Below are 20392 nucleotides of genomic sequence, written 5' to 3' on the forward strand. Positions count from 1 at the left end.
GGTATACCCAAAATCCCTTGTTTATATTACATGTGCAAATATTTTCATTATTATTTTCTATAGGTCCAGTAACATACATCGTCTTTCAGATGTACCCGAAACCCCAATAGAAGCTGGTAACATATACCCTCTTTCAGGTATACCCAGAATCTAGAGTTTTCATTTATGTCATCATGTATTAATTTAACTTTTGTTTTTGGTGCTAGGGTATACATATCGTACCCCACTGGTTATGCCGCAATATGACATAACCCACTTTAACAATTCACAAGTGCTTGTATGGCACTGTCAGCATTTTGCAAAGCTGCAAGCTCGACGTTAAGTTTTCACATAATCATGGCATGAAGATGTCCTTTACTTTGCAAATTTGTGTAAAACAAACATAGATCACCTCACACAAAACATGTCGTAACACTTACGTACAAAATCATAAATCACTTTATATGCAAATTGATTAGCATCATGACTGCTCATATGACACCACAAGAGATGTGCGTGCTTAGTTTCAGCCGTGGATCATCATGCCCCTATATATATTTATTTTTATAACAAAATCATATATTTAACCACAGGTGAATCCTGTATTTAACCTGGGTTCCAACATTTATATGTCCACCACGCCCCAAACAATGTACAACACTATTACATCATTAACCTCCCATTCATTTGGCTCATTTACCAATACGTACCATTTTCTTCATAAACAGATAATAAGGTGATTCATCATGCTATTTAATCATGAACACTATGGTGACTTTGCCATGACTAATGTAGGTGGACCATGAGGAGTTTTGACCAAATCGTGGCATGTATACTATCGTGAATTGCCAATGCAATACAAATGTATGTACAAAGTGAATTTCCTTCTTTCTTTCTTTTTCAAACATAACTACCTTGACAAAGGTGCGTATACTGGTGTAGAATAATCACAAGTGAAATGACATGTTTACAATCCTATCAGGTTCGTGCCGCTGTAAGACACTTATTAATATGATGACTAATATATGATCCCCATAAGTTTGCATATGTTGGGGGGTATGCCATCTATGAATGAAATTTATGAAATTTCAAATGTAAGTGGGTGGTATACGGGCAGAATGACATGCCAACTTTAGACCATTGCTAGAGTTGGTAGACCCAGTTTGCAACACCTCCATGGTTATGCCAACTGCTGCCACTGTTTACTACCACCGCTTGACACTATGGTGTCCAACAAAACAACAATTAATGAAAGCCACATATTACGCATAACTACCACAAAATTCTGATGGTATAACATTTTGCAAATGAAGAACCTTGAGCATAGGACAAATAAGAACAGCTGCAAACAACAACTCGAATTGCATATTTATGCTAGAAAAGGATGTATTGGATGAAGAGGCAAGATTCCATGTTTGCCTCAATCTTGCGATGAACCACTTCAGCCATTAAGGGTGAAAACATTGTGATTTGTGACATAAAGATGCTCAAATTAGGAAATAAGATCTTAAGTGTACAAAAAAAAAAAAAAACTTCTATCAGGCAAGCTGGGGCTGCGGCAGACCCCAATCAAACAGAAACATAGTGTTGCTGAGACTACAATGCGCTTCCAACATACCATGGTTGTATGGCTGCCACCACCAGCCAACATGCCGAATACCTGGGTTAGCCCAGGTTGATAGGAGGCAGACCAGCCAGACCAATCGGGTCTGACCAGTCACCATTGTGCATCGCCGAACAATTCAAAGAACCAGGGGTAACGTGCATCCGATTTGGATCACGTTACACCATTCTTCTTTGGGACAGCAGGCTGGAGTTTGACTCGTCCCATATGCTAAACATTTTACTTAGTTTAGATGCATACCTATTTCAGTCTATGGTCCAATCTTCACCGTAAGGCATTACCGAGTCATTTTGGACCCACACACACGCTGTATATTGGTTCTATTGTGCACAATTATGAACAACATACAACCAGTTATCTTCACATAGAACATTGATAAAATTTTCAGAGCAGTTGCAATAATTGCAAAAGAAACCTACCAGCATATAACAAGGATGCCTTCATACGTGCATATCAACATTATAGACATACCACAATAGCAACAAGGACATTATATACGTATATAGTACATTGATTCCAACTTTTTTGCAACAAATAAATCTTATATGATTGTAACCAGACATATTACAGCAGGTCCAATACTTCAAGGAAGAACATACCATATATAGCATATTAGGACATATTCATATTATTTCCTACTCGTAAGGCTAGTAATCATGTTATAATTTTTTTTTTGTACTCAGTATTATGAAGTTGTTGGTTGTTGGAAGCTGTTACAAAAATTATTTCCTACTCACACATAATGCATAACCAAGAAAAATGAGTGCCAAATCTCTTTTGCTAGTTTTTAGAACAAAGCATCATGTAATGAATTCATAAATGCTACTAAGAAACTCACAACAAGTTGCTGCCAAGGAATTCACAGTAGGCTGCATACAACCTATCATAAGGAAAATTCTCAAGGTTTTCATGAGACAGTAAAAAACCTAACTGATTAAAAAAAACAGCATGGAGATCATGTCTGTACTATCAATTTTTTTTTTAAAAAAAATATCAACTATTCAATAGCATGTTTTTATTTGCACTGTGTATATTTTTGTTTTAAAAACCAAATTTTGTGTAGTTGATATATTCTATATATCTTCAAATTCATGCATTATGAACATATATATCATGTGAACAGTCCAAACACCCAACTGAACAAAAACGTTATGTACCTAGTTAAAATGAAACGAAAACACAAAATATCATGATTCGTGCTTACACACATATCTAACCATGAGTGCGGATTTATTGTTCCTTCTATTAGGTATGTATATAGATATAAGGTTTGTTTTTTTTTTCTTTTGGCTACCTGGACGAAGTATATGCCTTGAAGTACATATACTCATATAGCCATACCCATTTTCGTGCCCCATGGCATTGTGCACAAACATAGGAGATGATACCCTTACCTTTGTCGAAGACTGAATCAACAAAATCGGTAGAATAGTAACCCTCGCTCCCCACGCCTCTCGGCTTGTATCCTTCCCGGAAGTAGCTAAGAGAACCGATGGTTCAACACCACAGGAACAAAAGGGTTCGGCTGATTTGGAAAGAAGGATGAGGAGTACAAATTTTTGGTGAGAGCATGGCTGGAGATGAAGAAAAAACATGAAAAGGAAGATGATGATGGTCAATCGGCTGGATGGAGAGAGAAGGGGTGTTTTCCCAAGAGGTTTAATTTTGGAAACTACATTTTCCGTTTTTTTTTCTTGTAACTCTCTCTCTCCATTTCAAAATCCACCCAACCACCCTCATTAGGGCATTGAATACACCTCTCACCTCCTTCCCAAAATCGCACCTTGGAGACTCGTCACAATAAATGTAATGTAACCCTTTTTTTTTATTGTTATTATTATATTTGTTTGGGGATTTCCCCTTTGGGAAAAACGCCCAGTCCACTTCGTGTGCCACCCCATTCCACATTTAAAACCGTCTTAAATGGGAATGGGTAACGTCCTCTCTAATTCAAATTCCAAAAAAATATAAAAATATATTTTATTTTTATAAAAATAACCCTCTTTGTTGGCACATAGGGGGAATCGAACTCAGGTTTCCACCTTAAGGGGAAATGTTTCCCACCAATGCACCATGATGTGTTTTGTTGCAATAACTTGCAACATTAATGTATTTAATCTCGTTGTGGCTGAACTATATTACCAACCAAAAACGTTTTCTACATAAAAAGCGTTATGTTACCTGAGGGATTTGAACCTGTAACCTCCACTCTGTAAGCCCATTGTCCTGACCAATGCACCAACTCCTTTTTAGTTGTTCTTTCTTGCAACTTAATTTCTCTTATCCACTTATGATGCTCCATCTAAATCATAAACGTTTTTCTTACGCTTTTACCGTGGACAGGGGTCTCGAACCTAAGATGTCCCTTCATGTCTTGCCTCTTGACTCATTAACCTTTAAGTATGGTTGTTTTTTTTTCATGGTCCTCTCATTCAATTACGACATCGTTCTCTTGGGAGTTCCAAATTCATACTTACTGCATTTTTGGAACTGATTGCGATTTAACTATTTTTGGATCTTGATTGCAATTTGACAAAATTTGGATCCATTAAGATTCAATTGGATTCTAATTGGATTTCGGATTCATTCAGGATCCGAATCCATACGTCGTATCCAAATCCAAATATTGGGTCCATTTGATCCAATTTGGATTTCAAGATCCATTTGGATCGACTCTATATCATTTTATCGTATTTATTTCAAAGGATTTTATCCTTTACTTAGTTTGATAATTATTGAAATTTTGCAAGTTTTATAGACATGGCTGCCACAAATGCCTTTGTGCGCTTCTCGAATGACTTCCTTGACTTCTTCTTCATCTAGGCACTTGGAATACTCAGAACTGAACCCACGACTATAAAGAACATCGGCTAGGATAAAATAACGAGTAGACATGCGTTCAATTACTTCCTATTCCTTCTTCGACAATTCTGATGGATGATTATCGTTTCAATAAAATTTTTGATATCTTGATACCAAGGCTTCTTCTTCTGTTCCGTCTGGTTGACTTGCATTACAGGAATGAAGGCAAGCTGGTCAAGTCTGCCAATTTCAAAAGAATGACAAAATTCTCCGTCTTTAAAAGACAAAATGGATCCTAGGCTGGCCAAACCATCGGCTATTTGATTAAACTCTCTTTTGATATGGAAAAGCTGGAATTCATCAAAATTGTTGATGAGGGCTAGACAATCTTTTGATAAGGAAGCAACTTCTGGTCTTTTACCTGCCATTCGACTTTGACTTGGCTGACGACGAGCAATTGAAAGTGCAGTAGGATCGAGGCAACGAGCACTAGAGGGGGGGTGAATAGTGCTTTTAAATATCGTCTTCGGAATTTTAACGGATTTTGCAATTCGCAAAGCAAACACACAAAGAACACAATAATTTATCCCGGTTCGATCTTTCCCGACCTACATTCAGTCTCCAAGCACAACCCGCTTGAGATTTCCACTATCGACCTTGTGTAACTACAAGATCATACAGACCAAATCCGGTCCCACTTAAAGTAACACACCTACTGAAAGCAAACAACTCCTTTAACCCAAGGAGTCCTTCCTTTTATAGAAAATAAAAATAAGTAACAACTTACAAAACAACCTATGAGCCCTTCTTATGAATGCAAATGAGATGCAATTGGCTTTTGAGGTTGTTGAAATACTCTACTCACAAATTCACTGTCTCTCAAAAGAATTTGAGTGAAAAGCTGAAGTGAAAAATATCAAGTGAGTGAGAAAATGAATATGAGTGAAAAGCAAAGAGTAATTCAATGTAATTGCATTCAAATTGATTGCTTTTGAGTGTAGAATGCACTCATATTTATAGTTGAAAGATTCCATACGTTGAGGGTATGAAAGGGTGTCAAAACAGTCTATTTTGAACGATCAAAACGTTTGAAAAATGAAAAGACACGCCTTTTAAAAGTTTCAGGAAAAATGACAAAATTAGTCAACTGGAATAGTAGTTAGTCGACAGATAATTAACTATTAGTAGACTGACAGTTATCATCGGTCGACTAATGTGTTTATCAAGCCGTTTAAAAATTTGAAGTTTTGAAACTTAGTCGACTAGAGAAAAAATTAGTCGACTGATAATATCATCAGTAGACTGAAAAACCTTTCAGTCGACTGCTGCTAAATTTTTCTGAAAATACATATTCTGTCCGGTCGACTGATAAAATCATTAGTCGACTGCTGCTAAATTTCCAGAAAAAAGGCATTCTGTCCGGTCGACTGATAAAACCTTCGGTCGACTAATTTGACAAAAATGACATTTTGTTTAGAAAATTTGGCGCGAAAGGATTAGTCGACTGGTGAGTCTATTGGTCGACTAATAAGCACGAAAAATTAAATAAAGAGTTTTCTAAAAATATTTTCATGAAGGGTTCTTTTAGAAAAGTTTTTCTACCGAAATATGCACTCTAAGTAAGGCTCTTACAAGAATCTAAGACTTTTAATGAATTTAACATTTTCACACTAGTCTTCAAAGATTCTTTATCGAATTCTTCAATGCTTGTCATCTTTCTTCATTGCCTTAGCTGAAATGCAGTTGATTCACTTGTTCATCATCAAAACCTTATACTTGAAGTATTATGTATGGCTTCATTGTCGTAACAATCTCCCCCTTTTTTATGATGACAAACTAATCAAAGATGGAGCATGTAGATGTATAGATGGAGATTTTACTCCCCCTATCAATATGCTGCAAAACATTAAAAGTTAGTACATTCAAAGCACATATATCACATATTGATTGGTTTGCATTTCCATCATTACTTCATGTATTTTTAAAACTTTTTCATAAATGCAATTTTCAATGCTTTCACATGATGTAATTTTTATATCATGATGCAATATGCAATTTCTATCTTTTTCTCTTAATTTCTCATGCAAGTTCTATCTTTTTCTCTTAATTTCTCATGCAAGTTCTATCTATTTTTCCAAAATTTTGCAATTACAGGTAAGTAACTGCCCTACTTTCTCTTCCTATTTTCTACAAATACTTTGTTTTCATTTTCCAGCATTTTCTGGTTCGATCTTCCTTACTATTCTGTATTTATTTCTTTTTTTTTATTATCTGCATTTTAAGGCACAATAGGAAGGGATCAGTCTGCATATAGCAGGACCGACCCACCTGCATGCGAAATCAAAGGAATACAGTCATTCCAACATTTTCTTTATTTTATTGTTCTTTCCTTCTTTTGATTATGGAATTTCAATGGTTGTATATATATGTTGATCCTCTGTGATCATCGCAAATTTTTTCCTCTCTTTATGGTTTCTCTCTCTTCCTTCTCTTTTTCTTTTCTAACCTCTATTTTCCTCCTTTTTGAAGGGAGAAGAATAAAAGAAAGAAAAGAAGAGAGAGAAGAGAAAAGAAAGAAAGAAAGAGAGAAGAACTCTTTTGCGCGGTCTCACTTGACCTTGATTTGAAAAATATTTAGAAATTTAACTCGACTCCGTTTTGATAATTTGCGAGAAAATGGAGAGACGGGATTCGCTCGTCGGTACGAGGTTCGACCGTTCCTGGCGCCTTTACCAGGGGTAATCGAACCAAGGATCGAATTTATGCCTTTTGCTTTGCCTAAGTATAATCTAAGAATTTATTCTAACTCTAAATGCACAAAGAATCATACTCGTGCAATGCAAGGATGTATGCTCTTTTGAAAAGAATGTTTTGGAAATTTCCAAGTATTCTGAGATGAACTTGATAAGGGAGTGAAGAAATGTTTGAATCTAACTTAGAACTTTGAGATAGATCAGAGAAGTTCTAAGTTTTTGAAGTAAATTAGAGTTGGAAGGATAAATCTTGAGAATGACTTGAGGCTTTTGAAAATGACAGGAAAATGAAGTTTCAAAGTTGGAAATGGACTTTGAATTTTGAACTTGAATTTAGGAAGGAAATGAATACTTGGGATGGAATTGAATTTAGGTTTTGAAGTTGGAAATTTAGAATGGATCTGAGAAATCCAGATGGTATTTAAGAATAGAAATGGATTCAGGAAGTTTTAAATGAGATCTGAAAAGGGGTTTGGGTTTGAAATCTAGAATTGGGAATGGAAAATGAATTTGGATTTTGGAATCTAAGATCCAAAGTGAAATTGGATTCTGGATCCTAAAATGGAATTGAATCTGAAGTATGAAATCCAAATGTGAAATTGGTTCTGGATCCTAAGATGGAATTGGATATGAAGTCCGTGATCCAATGTAGAGTTGGATTCCAGATCTAGAATAGAGTGGATCTGAAATCTGAGATCCAAATGTTGAGTTGGGCTCTGGATCCTAAAAAATGGAATTGGATCTGGAGTCTGAGATCCAATGTAAAGTTGGATTCTGGATCCTAAATAGGGTTTTGGATCTGAATTTGAGATCCAAAAAGTGGGGATTTATGCTTGGAAATCTGGATCCAAGTTGGATTTAGGATCTAACTTTGGATTTGGAATTTCAAATTTTGATTTGAGAATTTTGAACTTGGAATATGAATTTCAAAGTCAAATTGGACTTTGAATTTGAAGTTTGAATCTGGAATTTAGAAGATGAATCAAGAATTTCTAAGTTTGAATTGAATTTGGCAAAATGAATTTTAGAAATTGAATCTTGAATATACAGATGAATTTCAAAGTTAAATTGTACTTTGAATTTGAGATAGAATTTGGAATTTGAAATACAAGATGATTCTGAAGTTTCAAAGTCAAATGGGACCTTAAAATTGAATTCTTGAATCCTTTTGAGGAATAGAGTTGAATTTGAATTTATGAATAGGATTTGACTTGAGAAATGAAGGAAAGAATTACTTGGATTTATGAAAAAGAATTTTGAAAATATGATGCAACTCTATCCTAAATGATGAATGAATTTAAAGAATTTGAAATTGGATTTTTGAAAAGTTATTTCATTCTTTAAATGAATTAAAACAAGATTGAAGATATAATACATCCTTGACTATGGTCATTGAATGTATTATAATATAATCTATATTTAAATTCAGGTGAAGAATAAAACATATTTTTGTGCTTTTATAGAGTTTAAAATGGAATTAACTCTCAATATATCCTGACTATGGCCATTGGTACATACTTTGAGCCAATTCTAAGTTAAACTCTAATAAAAGAAGGAAATATTTGAAAATATGATGATTTTTTGAAGAGGATCCAGTGTGGATCCAATGTTATTTTATAAAAGATAAAAATACTAAGTCTTGTTTACATCCCGACTATGGCCGTTGATGTAAATCATCAACTTAGGACTAGTTTACCTCTTATGAAATGGTGCACGTGCCATTCGTGTTGCCATTTGTGAGAATTTTGAGAAATAAAGAAAAAATGCATGAAGAACAAGTAATTCATGATATTTACAATGCTCATTCATTCTATCTAAGACAGGAAATGTAAATTCTCATTTAAAATGTAACTATTACAACATATAAAATCGAATTCACAACTCCAAGTAATGATATTTTCCATATATTCCCTACAAAACACTCGGATTAATATGAAAATAGAAGAAAAATGGCACCTATCATGTGGATATTAAAAAAAATGTTCATATATTAAGATATGAATGGTGAAAAGATAGAAGATATGATGTATATGCCTCTACATACATATATATACATGCAGATGTCATATGTATAAGTGTATATATAGATATACATAGCATGAGAGAGAAGATGAACTAATGAGTTGTAGGTAATGGTGATATATATCTCAAATCAATATATTCTAGCACAATGACCTAGTGAGTTACCTTCAAAATCACTTAAAGAGTTTTTGCAAACCTGTATAATTGTATTTCACATGACCTCCCTTAGCTGAAATCGATTTTTTTATGAAATAAGTTTGGCAACTCTTCTCTTCCTGACAGAAATAGATCCAGAACTCCTTTCTTGATGACAAGACTGCTTTCTCCAAGGCCCTTTTTGGTTAATGATGGATGTAATGAAAAAAAATGACAAAGTCATGTGTAGGTATATATATGGAAAATGCTGTTGAACCCAATTGTGGAAGATAAAAAAATGTACAGGTGAAGTGATAATGGAAGCACACAGTAGGTGATGGAGACGACTATACATGCAGGCTGTGGTAAGTGGGGAAGTGTAAATAGCTGGCAGGTAACAGGGAAAAGATGCCTAGGTGCTGAAGGTGTACAGTAGATAAGTGTAATGAGGTGGTGAAGTAGCAGTGCAAAGGCAACAAGTGAAGATGCTGGTGGGTATGCATATAATGAGTGGGTAAAGGGGGTGCTGGGCAGTACAGTGGGTACAGCAGGGTGCTGCAGGGGGAGTGAATGTGTTTATGAAGGTTTGCTGCAATAGCTGTAATTAGCACACTGGTGGAAATGGATGCTGTGTTGTTGTGCAAGGCTGTGGTGTGAGAGAGGGTATATAACAATACAGGTTGATAGTTGATGATGGAAGTGCGGATAGTGTCAGGAATGGTGGCAATAGGAAAGTATGGAGGAAGATGTGAATAATGCAGTTTGGAATCACAAGGAGCCATGAAGGATGTGCTACAAGGGAAGTATGGCCATCTACAGGGATATATGTTGCAATGGAAGATGATAGCTGATAAGGGACAATGAAGGCCTGATAATGTTGGTTATAGGAAGTAAGTGTATTGATGGAGGAGCTAAAAGTGACTAGGAATAGGACAACAATAGATAGGCAAATTGCAGTAAGTACACGAGTCAGTGGGTGGTACAGATGATAAGTGCATATTTTTTTAGCATAAAAGGCATTACTCAGCTTGCCCATAAAAACTAAAAGGTGTTTTTTGATCAAATATATATCTCCCCAGATATAACTTTGTATGAAGTTATAAACATATCCTCACAATAGCTAAAATATATATCAGTGTAGTTGTCATGTTTACATAACAACCATATTCAGATTGAACATACCTACATTTACAAATATACCAATCACAGATTAGCAGGTTTTGTTGGCATATGCACTAAACCAGACCAAGCAATTATATGTTGCAAGATACCCGATTTGCAGCTGCTTGCAGAGTCACATAATCTCTTCACTCACCTTGTCTAAACAACAAGAAAACAGTGAGGTGTAGTGAAGATAATAACAAAGTAAGACTACAAAATAGACTAGCATCATCACAGACGTGTGCTTTCCCAATGAAAGGGAAGTAGAAAGTCTTTGTTTCATAACCTTTTCATCATCCTTAAGTAGCTTTTATATTCTACTGAAACATATGATTTCCGATGATGTTTGAGCTGAAGTGGTGACAAATCCTTCATAAACTCCTTCATAAACTAAGTAAATTGAAATCAGAAAAAAAAATGGCATCATTCAAGAGATCAGGTGAGACAGTACAAAGCTTTATACAACATTGTCCAGTATGATTCCTTGTGGGGATTTTTTTTTTTTTTTAAATGATCATGTTAGATTTCAGATGTTTCATATATGACTAATCTTTTGAATCTCAATCACATGCAAATCCAAGGAAATTGAGGAGTGTATATCACAAGCAGTGAAATTGTGCTCTGAGATTCGAATTTGACAAAAACTCCAAGAAGCTCAAGAAGTTAATTTTTGTATCCATCAATCACCTAACTTGATATAGGTCCCAAAATAATTTGTATCTTATGCACAATGCACAACCTACATGCTCATGATTATATGAATAAACCTATTTATGATTGTAAACATAACACTAACTGATAAATTTTGGGTTATAGAACTGTACCTGGCACACTTCTGATCTTGGATTTTCCTTCCTCCAATACGACTTTCCTCACCTGAGTATTTTCTGACTGTAAAAAGCTAAAGCCGTGACTATCAAATGACAATACTGGATTAGCAAGGTTCATTAGGAACTCAAGAGGGTTTGAATGATAAGAGCTCGAGCCTCTTAAATTTTGATGCTTCATACGCGCAATGATGAGATGGGCTCCCTGTGCATCGTTCCCTTCTACTGGAGTCCAGATTTTAAATCTGTCCGTTAATTTACCTTATTCCTTTAGGCCTGACTTATGTGAAAAGGTAACCAGCGATTTCTTGGGTGGTGTTAATGAGGATAGAGGTGAGTAATTTACTTTGATGGCAACCATATAGAGAACAGCGAAGGAAAAAAACATCAAAATCAACATTAAACTGGGAGATAAATAAAATGAAGCGATATGCAGGAATAACCTTGTAACATCATGGGCGTACAGGAACACACAAAGGAAATAAGCATATATTGGAATCATGAAAAGAACAAAGATCCTGCTAAGAAGCGAGAGGAAAAAAAATTTGTTGGAATGACAGAATCATTCCTTTGCTACTGCATTTTTGTAGATCGGATTTGCTAGTAAGCACACCGATGCTACAGGGATGCTCTAAGGGAGACAAAATAGAAGGAAAATCAGAGAAAAGATGATGGCATCTTGGCAAAGAGGAATAAACAACTAGAAAGAAAAGCAAATAAAACCCAAAAGAGATAGAAAGATGAGCCACTTACCTCCGATTTGCTGATGCTGTTAGATTCGAAGGTCCTACTGTAACTCAACGGGAAAATTGCAGAGAGGAAATGAAGAAGCCGAGAGGGGAAAAAGGATTGAGAGGAAGACAGAAGGAGGAGCGAATGGTCTGGTAGAAGACGGATCCTCTTGAAGAGGCTCCAAGGCCTCTTCTTAAAGGGAGATTGAGAGCTTGAGCATGAGGTCAGTTGAAGATGGGAGGCTGAGAGGAGAAGAAGTTGTTTTGAAATCGACGATGGAGAATCGAGAGAGAGGATACGCGGGAGATGTTTGTTGGAGACTTTCCAATTTTCCAAAAGAAGGCCCCTTTTAAAGAATTTTTGTAAAAAAATGGTTCAAAAAGAGGTTTTTGGCAAAAATTCAATTTTTCAGGTTTTAAAACCATTTGCCTTCCTCAATTTTTTTTTTTTTTTTATATTGTTGTTTCCATTTTTTTGTATTTTTGTAGTAGAAAACTAAGATTTTAGAAGAAAACAAAGTTTCAAACACTAAATTTTTGTATTTTTCTGAGAAATATTTATAAAAGTATTTTTTTGAGAATTTTATACCATTTCGGGGAAATTTCTTCAGAAGAATGGGTTTGGACCCAGGTTTTGAGAAAATGTTTGAATTTTGACACTCGAATCGAGGAATATAATGTGATGGATCCAAACGGATGTCGAATGGACTATCCGAGCTATTTAAGGGCTATTTTTGGTATTTTTTTATAATTTTAATTTAAAATTTGAACAAGGAGATTCAGACTTGGATCTGGACAATGGATCCAGATCCAAAATCAATTTAAACATACGAAATGAATTTAATTTCAATAAAACTAGAGAAATGAACTGGAATTTAGATTTGAAATGACCCATTTGCTCAGAAAATGATATTAGGGGCAAAAAGGGAATATTTAAAAGATTTTGAAAATTTTGGGGTGTTCACAGATGCCCCTCTTTGCTACTAAGCCGGTTGAAAGCCGAACTTAGTGGCAAAGAAAACACTCCAAATTTTGAAAAATGCCCCAGTCAGCAGATCTGAACAGGGTGTGGAAGAATTTGATTTAAAAGACATGGTTTTTCAGATTTAAAACTTTATCCTTGAATGGCTTTGGGAGGACGAAATCCTCGAAGATGATATGACCAAATGATAGAAAGGAGGAAATCGTGATGGGATTTTGGGGTGAAGATCCCGAGATGATGAAAGATAAGAAGTTTGATCAAGTCTCATGAGTGAGGCGAGATCAGCTTTTGGAATTACTCAGGTTTAACCCTTAACCTGGATGGGACGAAGATATATCTCAGGATAACATGAATGGGGAAAAGAATATGCGAGGACCTTGATGGGATATTTATGAGAGAATGCCTCGCGAGATAAAGCTCAAATAGGATCCTGTCCTGGATGAATATACAAAGCACAGATTCCACGATGGAAAGAACCATGATGGGACTGGAGGGAAACACCTCATCGAAACGAGACTCAGGTTTAACCCAAATCTAAAAAAAAAGGAAGATACCTCGAGGGGCGAGGTTCAGGCTTAACCCTTAACCTGAAGGGGACGACCAACTGGAATCCTCGAGTGAATAGACCAGAATGGGACCTTCGGAGTTTGGACGAACAAATCCGAAAGGGTTTGCGAAAGGAGGAAGGAAATGGGGTTCCCTAAAGCTTGAGAAAGGGATGAACTTGGACGTCTCATTGCTGAGACTGAAACCAACTTTTGAATTTAATGACCTCTCGCAGGAAGTACAGGTTTTGACCCTTAACCTGAGTGGGAACAACCATACGGATTTCTTGAAACCGTGATGGGACAGGAGAGATACTTCAACTGAATGGGGTAACTCTTCTGGGAATGTGAGAGATGGAAAATAAGGAGATGTGAGACAAAAATGGACGATGAATAAGGTAACAGGAGGCGAATCTTTTGACAAAGTGAAAGATGAAGGAGGGCAAATCCTTTTGACAGGAGAAGGCAAATGTGAAATATGAAGATGGTGATGAAGATGGCAATAGTAAGAAGAAGGCGAAATGTGCAATATGAAGAAGACAATCCTTTTAACAAGGAGAATGTAAGATGTGAGATATTAAGAAGGCAATCCTTTTAACAAGGAGAAGGCAAGTCTTTTGACAAAGTGAAAGACGAATAAGGCAATCCTTTTATCAAGGAGAAGGCGAGTCTCTCGACAAAGCGAAAGACGAGGAAGACAATCCTTTTATCAAGGAGAAGGCGAGTCTTTCGATCAAAGCGAAAGATGAGGAAGGCAATCCTTTTATCAAGGAGAAGGCGAGTCTTTCGATCAAAGTGAAAGATGAGGAAGGCAATCCTTTTATCAAGGAGAAGGTGAGTCTCTCGACAAAGCGAAAGACGGAGAAGGCAATCCTTTCATCAAGGAGAAGGCGAGTCTCTCGACAAAGCGAAAGACGAGGAAGGCAATCCTTTTATCAAGGAGAAGGCAAGTCTCTCGACAAAGCGAAAGACGGAGAAGACAATCCTTTTATCAAGGAAAAGGCGAGTCTCTCGACAAAGCGAAAGACGAGGAAGGCAATCCTTTTATCAAGGAGAAGGCGAGTCTCTCGACAAAGCGAAAGACGGAGAAGGAAATCCTTTCATCAAGGAGAAGGCGAGTCTCTCGACAAAGCGAAAGACGAGGAAGGCAATCCTTTTATCAAGGAGAAGGCGAGTCTCTCGACAAAGCGAAAGACAGAGAAGGCAATCCTTTTATCAAGGAGAAGGCGAGTCTCTCGACAAAGCGAAAGATGAGGAAGGCAATCCTTTTATCAAGGAGAAGGCGAGTCTCTCAACAAAGCGAAAGACGAGGAAGGCAATCCTTTTATCAAGGAGAAGGCGAGTCTCTCGACAAAGCGAAAGACGAGGAAGGCAATCCTTCTATCAAGGAGGAGGCGAGTTTCTCGATAAAGCGAAAGACGAGAAAGGCAATCCTTTTATCAAGGAGAAAGAGAGTCTCTCGACAAAGCGAAAGACGAGGAAGGCAATCCTTTTATCAAGGAGAAGGCGAATCTCTCGACAAAGCGAAAGACAAGGAAGGCAATCCTTTTTAGAAAAGGAGAAGGCAAGTCTCGCGACAAAGCGAAAGACGAGGAAGGCAATCCTTTTATCAAGGAGAAGGCGAGTCTCTGAATAAAGCGAAAGATGAGGAAGGCAATCCTTTTTAGAAAAGGGGAAGGCAAGTCTCTCGACAAAGCGAAAGACGAGGAAGGCAATCCTTTTATCAAGGAGAAGGCGAGTCTCTCGATAAAGCGAAAGACGAGGGAGGCAACACCAAGATGTATCAAAACAGATGTCAAGTTCTTTTTTCTCATCAGGAAAGCTGGAAAATTTTGCCAAAATGATAATATTTATAATTGTTTTCAAGGTAATTGAAGGTAAGCACTTTTGAAAGATATTCCTTCTTCTACCTAGAGTATTACCTCCAACTGGGTTAACTCTATAGAATCCAGAATCAAAGTCAAATTTTGTTGTTGGTCTTCTTCAAGGATGCTATCAATTTCCTTGATATGAAAGGAGAGGAAATTTTCTTAGCTTCATAAAAGAAATTGGATGAAAAGATATTGATAGAAGAATTTTACATAGATAAAGAAGATTCTTGGCAGTTTGATATCCTGGGCATTTTTTCCATGATGACCTTTTTGCACTCTTTTGAGTCATGGGGCTTTCTTGGGCTTTTACATCATCCTTCATTTTGGAGATGTTCTAACTTTTCTCTCTTTTTTGGGGAAGGGTACGTCACAAACTCCTTCATCTTGGAGATGCTCTGATCCTTCATTTATCTCAGGGATTATATATGATGGTATTGGCTCAAAGGTCTTTAGATGATAGCTGGAATCAAATATCTTTTAGGGTTTGTCGGTAGGTCCATCACATCCACCTTCATCTCGACGGTGATTCGAACTTTTCCTGGAAGGATCCGTCACAAACTCCGTCATCTTGGTGATGTTTCAAATCTTCTTTGGCCCCAGGGGTCTACTCGTTTAATTCACCTTCATCATGACAACAATTGAGAGATCCCTTTTGCGGATATTTGATTGCAGCTTTAAATGTAATGAGGAAACATGGATTGGGTAGGTTCCTTTCTGACTGCCCAGGATATTTCCACTGTCTTAATGCCAAAGAATAATCTTTAAGAATGTGCCATAGCTATGATCAATATTAGCTCATTTATGGCTCTTCAGCATCATTGAATATTTCCTTTACCGGTCATGTCGAAGATTTTGTCTTCATCCTCTTGGTTGACCAACAGAAAATTTGGAGTTTGAGCCTTTCTTCACAAAAGTTTTCACCCTTTTGGAAGGAATACCAAGGAGATTTGAGGAAATTCTTTATGTAATAAAAGTTTGAGATCAACAACTATCTTATGGCAATTTGGCAAGATTTTCCTGAAATCCTTAATGATGAAACCTTTGCTTAACATTGAATTTTGACATATCAGTGGGATTCCGAGGAAGAATCCAACATGAGGCTGAATTCTGAAGGTAAAAATAAATGTGAATTTAAAGTTCTGAAGGTAAGCATGACATAAAACTGGATTTTGAAGGTAAGCCTTTGAAGGAATATCCGAATCAGGACTCGGATTCTACAAGGAAAATAGGGAAATTCGAGTTAAAACTCGAGTTTTCGAAAGACAACAGGAAGGTTCGAGTCAGGGCTCGAATCTCTTGAAAGTTCATTTATTGAAGGCAAGAAAACTTGAGACAAAACTCAAATTTTTCGAAGGAAAGCAGGAAAAATTCGAGTCAGGGCTCGAATCTCGAGAGAAAACTTGAAAATTCATTTTATTGAAGGCGAGAAAACTCAAGATAAAACTCAAGTTTTCGAAGGAAAGCAGGAAAAAAATTCGAGTCAGGGCTCGAATCAAAACTTGAAGGTTCATTTATTGAAGGCAAGAAAAACTCGAGATGAAACCCAAATTTTCGAAGGAAAACGGGAAAGTTCGAGTCAGGGCTCGAATCTTGAAGGAAAACTTGGAAGTTCATTTATTGAAGGCAAGAAAACTTGAGACAAAACTCAATTTTTCGAAGGAAAACAGGAAAGTTCGAGTCAGAGCTCGAATCTTGAAGGAAAACTTGAAAATTTATTTATTGAAGGCAAGAAAACTTGAGACAAAACTCAAATTTTCGAAGAAAAGCAGGAAAGTTCGAGTCAGAGCTCGAATCTTGAAGGAAAACTTGAAAATTCATTTATTGAAGGCAAGAAAACCTGAGACAAAACTCAAATTTTTGAAGGAAAGTAGGAAAGTTCGAGCCAGATGAGAAGGGATAGAAATAGATGGAAGATTGACAGACTTTGAGGAAAATTGAGGAAAGATTGTGACCTGAGGACTAACTGATCGGTCAGCCAGACACTAGCACGAGTGCTAAGTTTATCTGTATGAGTACCAAATTTTTCAAAAAAATGCCCTAGTGTAAGTATTGGGTTTTCTGATGGAGATTTGAAGAAAAAGGGGACACCGACATTCTTTAAGATACTTGAGATTTGAGCAAGAATGATTGTCAGCGTTTTCAGGATTTTCCCTTATCCTGAAGAGGAAATGGAATAGACATTTTGATGAGAATTTAGAAACGAATGATTCAGGTTTACCCCTTAACCTAAAAGGGGAAAAAGAATAAAATTTATAAAAATAGAGAAGAAGAAAAGAAATTTATTTGAGAATTTATTTTGGAAAAGAATTATCACAGGTAGCACTGTTGCTCCTATGAGGGGTCTCAGGATTTTTCCTTATCGTGAGTGGGTACAGGAATAAAATTTAAGAAAATTTAACGAAGGGAAATTGATATAAATCTAGAAACTCAATAAAGATTCATAAAACTTGTATTTACAAAAGAATCCTCATAGGTAGCGTCATTGCTCCTACAAGGGGTCTCAGGATTTTCCCTTATCCTGAATGGGAGCACCTCGGACAACGAGGGTCAGGTTTATCCCTTAACCTGAGCGGGAAAATAAGAATAAAGGAAATACCTCATGGGAAAGAGGCACCAAGTTTATCCCTTAACCTGAAAGGGTAATAAATTGATAAATTTTAATGGAATTGAGGAAATATTGATAAAATTGATATAAAAATGAATGAAACTGATAAAAATATCAAATTTAATTGAAAATTTATAAGATTTAAGAGAAAAAGGAGTTTTTCTGATCCTGCCTGCATATGGGATCTTGAAAGGAAAATGTTTATTTAAAAGATAGGTGAAAATTCATTTTTGGGAAGAAAATTGACCATAAGAAGAATGATCAGTGCGAGAACTGATTCTTCAAATCAAACATGAGAGATCATCATGAGGGTCAAATTTTTGAAGGCAATGATTTGAAAATCTAATTTTTGAAAAAGAAGATTAACAACAGATTTGATTTCTAAAAATAACAGCTTGAAACTGATAATAAGATCAACACAAGGGTTGATCTTTGAAGATAATGTTTACAAACCAATCTTGGAAGATAAGACCAACACAGAGGTTGATCTTTGAATGATTTAAAACCCATTTTTGGAAGATAAGACCAATGCAAGGATCGATCTTTGAATATGATGATTTATAACCCATTTTGGAAGATAAGATCAACGCGGGGGTTGATCTTTAAATGTAATGGTTTGAAAAACCACTTTTGGAAAATATGATCAACACAAGTTTTGAGCTCTATTTTTGGAAGATAAGACCAACACAAGGGTTGATCCCTCAATGCAATGGTTCAAAAACCTATTTTGGAAAACATGATCAACACGAGGGTTGATTTTTCAATGCAATGGTTCAAAGCCTATCTTTTGGAAAATACGATCAACACGAGGATTGGTCTTCGACAAAAATTGGAAAAAGAATATTTGAACTTTTTTATTTATGAAGACTTTCAAAATTTCATGATTTTTTGAAAAAGACCTCATAGGTAATATCATTTCTCTCGTGAATGATGTCAGGATTGGTCCCGCATTCTGAAAAGAACAGAAAAAATGTAGTTTTAATAAAAGCTGATGAAGAGATTTTTGAAATATAGATTTTCAAAAGCAAATGCCCCTATGTGGCAGAGGAAGAAAGTATTGTGATATTAGAGATATAAAGGAAAGTTAACATTTCATTGACGAGAAAAACTGATAACAAAGAACTGAAATTGTAATACCCAAAATTTTTAATGATTTATAAATTCTGAAGAAAATTCAAGTTTTAATTTTTATTTATTCTGAATGTGAATTATAGTGTTAAAACCCTTATTTTTATGGTTAGTATTGTTCAAAGTAAAGATCTGAATATATATTTAAAATCCTGATAAAATTTTGTTGAGGCTTGTTCAAAAATCAGAATTCAGGGACATTCTAGTCATTAATCAAATTGTCAAAGGGTAGCTTAGTAATTTGCCAATTCAGTGGCATTTTTCGGTAAAATACCCAACTATATAAGGTCAAAATAGTAATCTTTCTTTTAGGATATTTTCAGGGAATTAATAAAATTGTCAGGGACGAAAATGGTAATTTACCATTTTCAATGGCAGGCTATGTAATTTATTGAACTACAGAAGGACACTCAAGTAATTCTAAATCTCCTATGGCATTTCTGAAAGATGGAATTGAGCCAAGGTTAACTTGGGTATTAAAAAGTAGCAAATTGAATAAAATATATTAATTTATAATATTTTAATCTCAGACCATGGTTTTAGAAAAACCACTGGCCCAAAACCATGGACAGGCCATGGTTTTCCAAAACCATGGGAGGACAAGTGTCACTCCTCAGTGAGGAGGTGACACTAAGCCTCTCTCTCTCTTTGACACTTGTCAGAAGAATGACAAGTGTCATTCAAAAATTAATTTTTTTATTTACTTTGGTGACAAATGTCACCAAAGTGGGCCCCACAAGGGGGGGGCGACCTCCCTTCTCTCTCCTATAAATACCCCTCACCCCCTCTCTCTCTACTCAAGTTCAAAACCCTCCCTTCTCTCTCTAAGCTCTCTCTCTCTCCTACTTTCTCTCTCTACCTTTGATTTTCTCTCTCTAACTTTTAAACCAAAACCTCCGTAGAATCTCAGATTTTTTCTGAGAAACCTCTTCTAGCCCTTTTCCTCTTTCTTTTAGCAAAGTCCGTTCTTCTGCAAGAAGCTCCGTCAGATCAGAAACAGCCTCAGAAGCACTACCTGCAGGAGTTCTGCTAAACTTAGCAGAAAAGTCAGATTTGGATAGCGGAAGCGCTGCTCAAATCAACTAAACAAGGTTAGTATTCAAGAACCATCTTCTGAATTCAAATTCTCCTTCTAAACCCCAATTCTACTTTGTGTGGATTTAAATTTTGACAATTTTGTCAAAATTTAATCCAACCCAGCCTCTACGCAAGGGAAGTTCTGTTCAA

Source organism: Nuphar pumila, chromosome 1, assembly GCF_984573655.1.
Source record: "Nuphar pumila chromosome 1, dmNupPumi1.hap1.1, whole genome shotgun sequence".
Taxonomy (NCBI): Eukaryota; Viridiplantae; Streptophyta; class Magnoliopsida; order Nymphaeales; family Nymphaeaceae; genus Nuphar; species Nuphar pumila.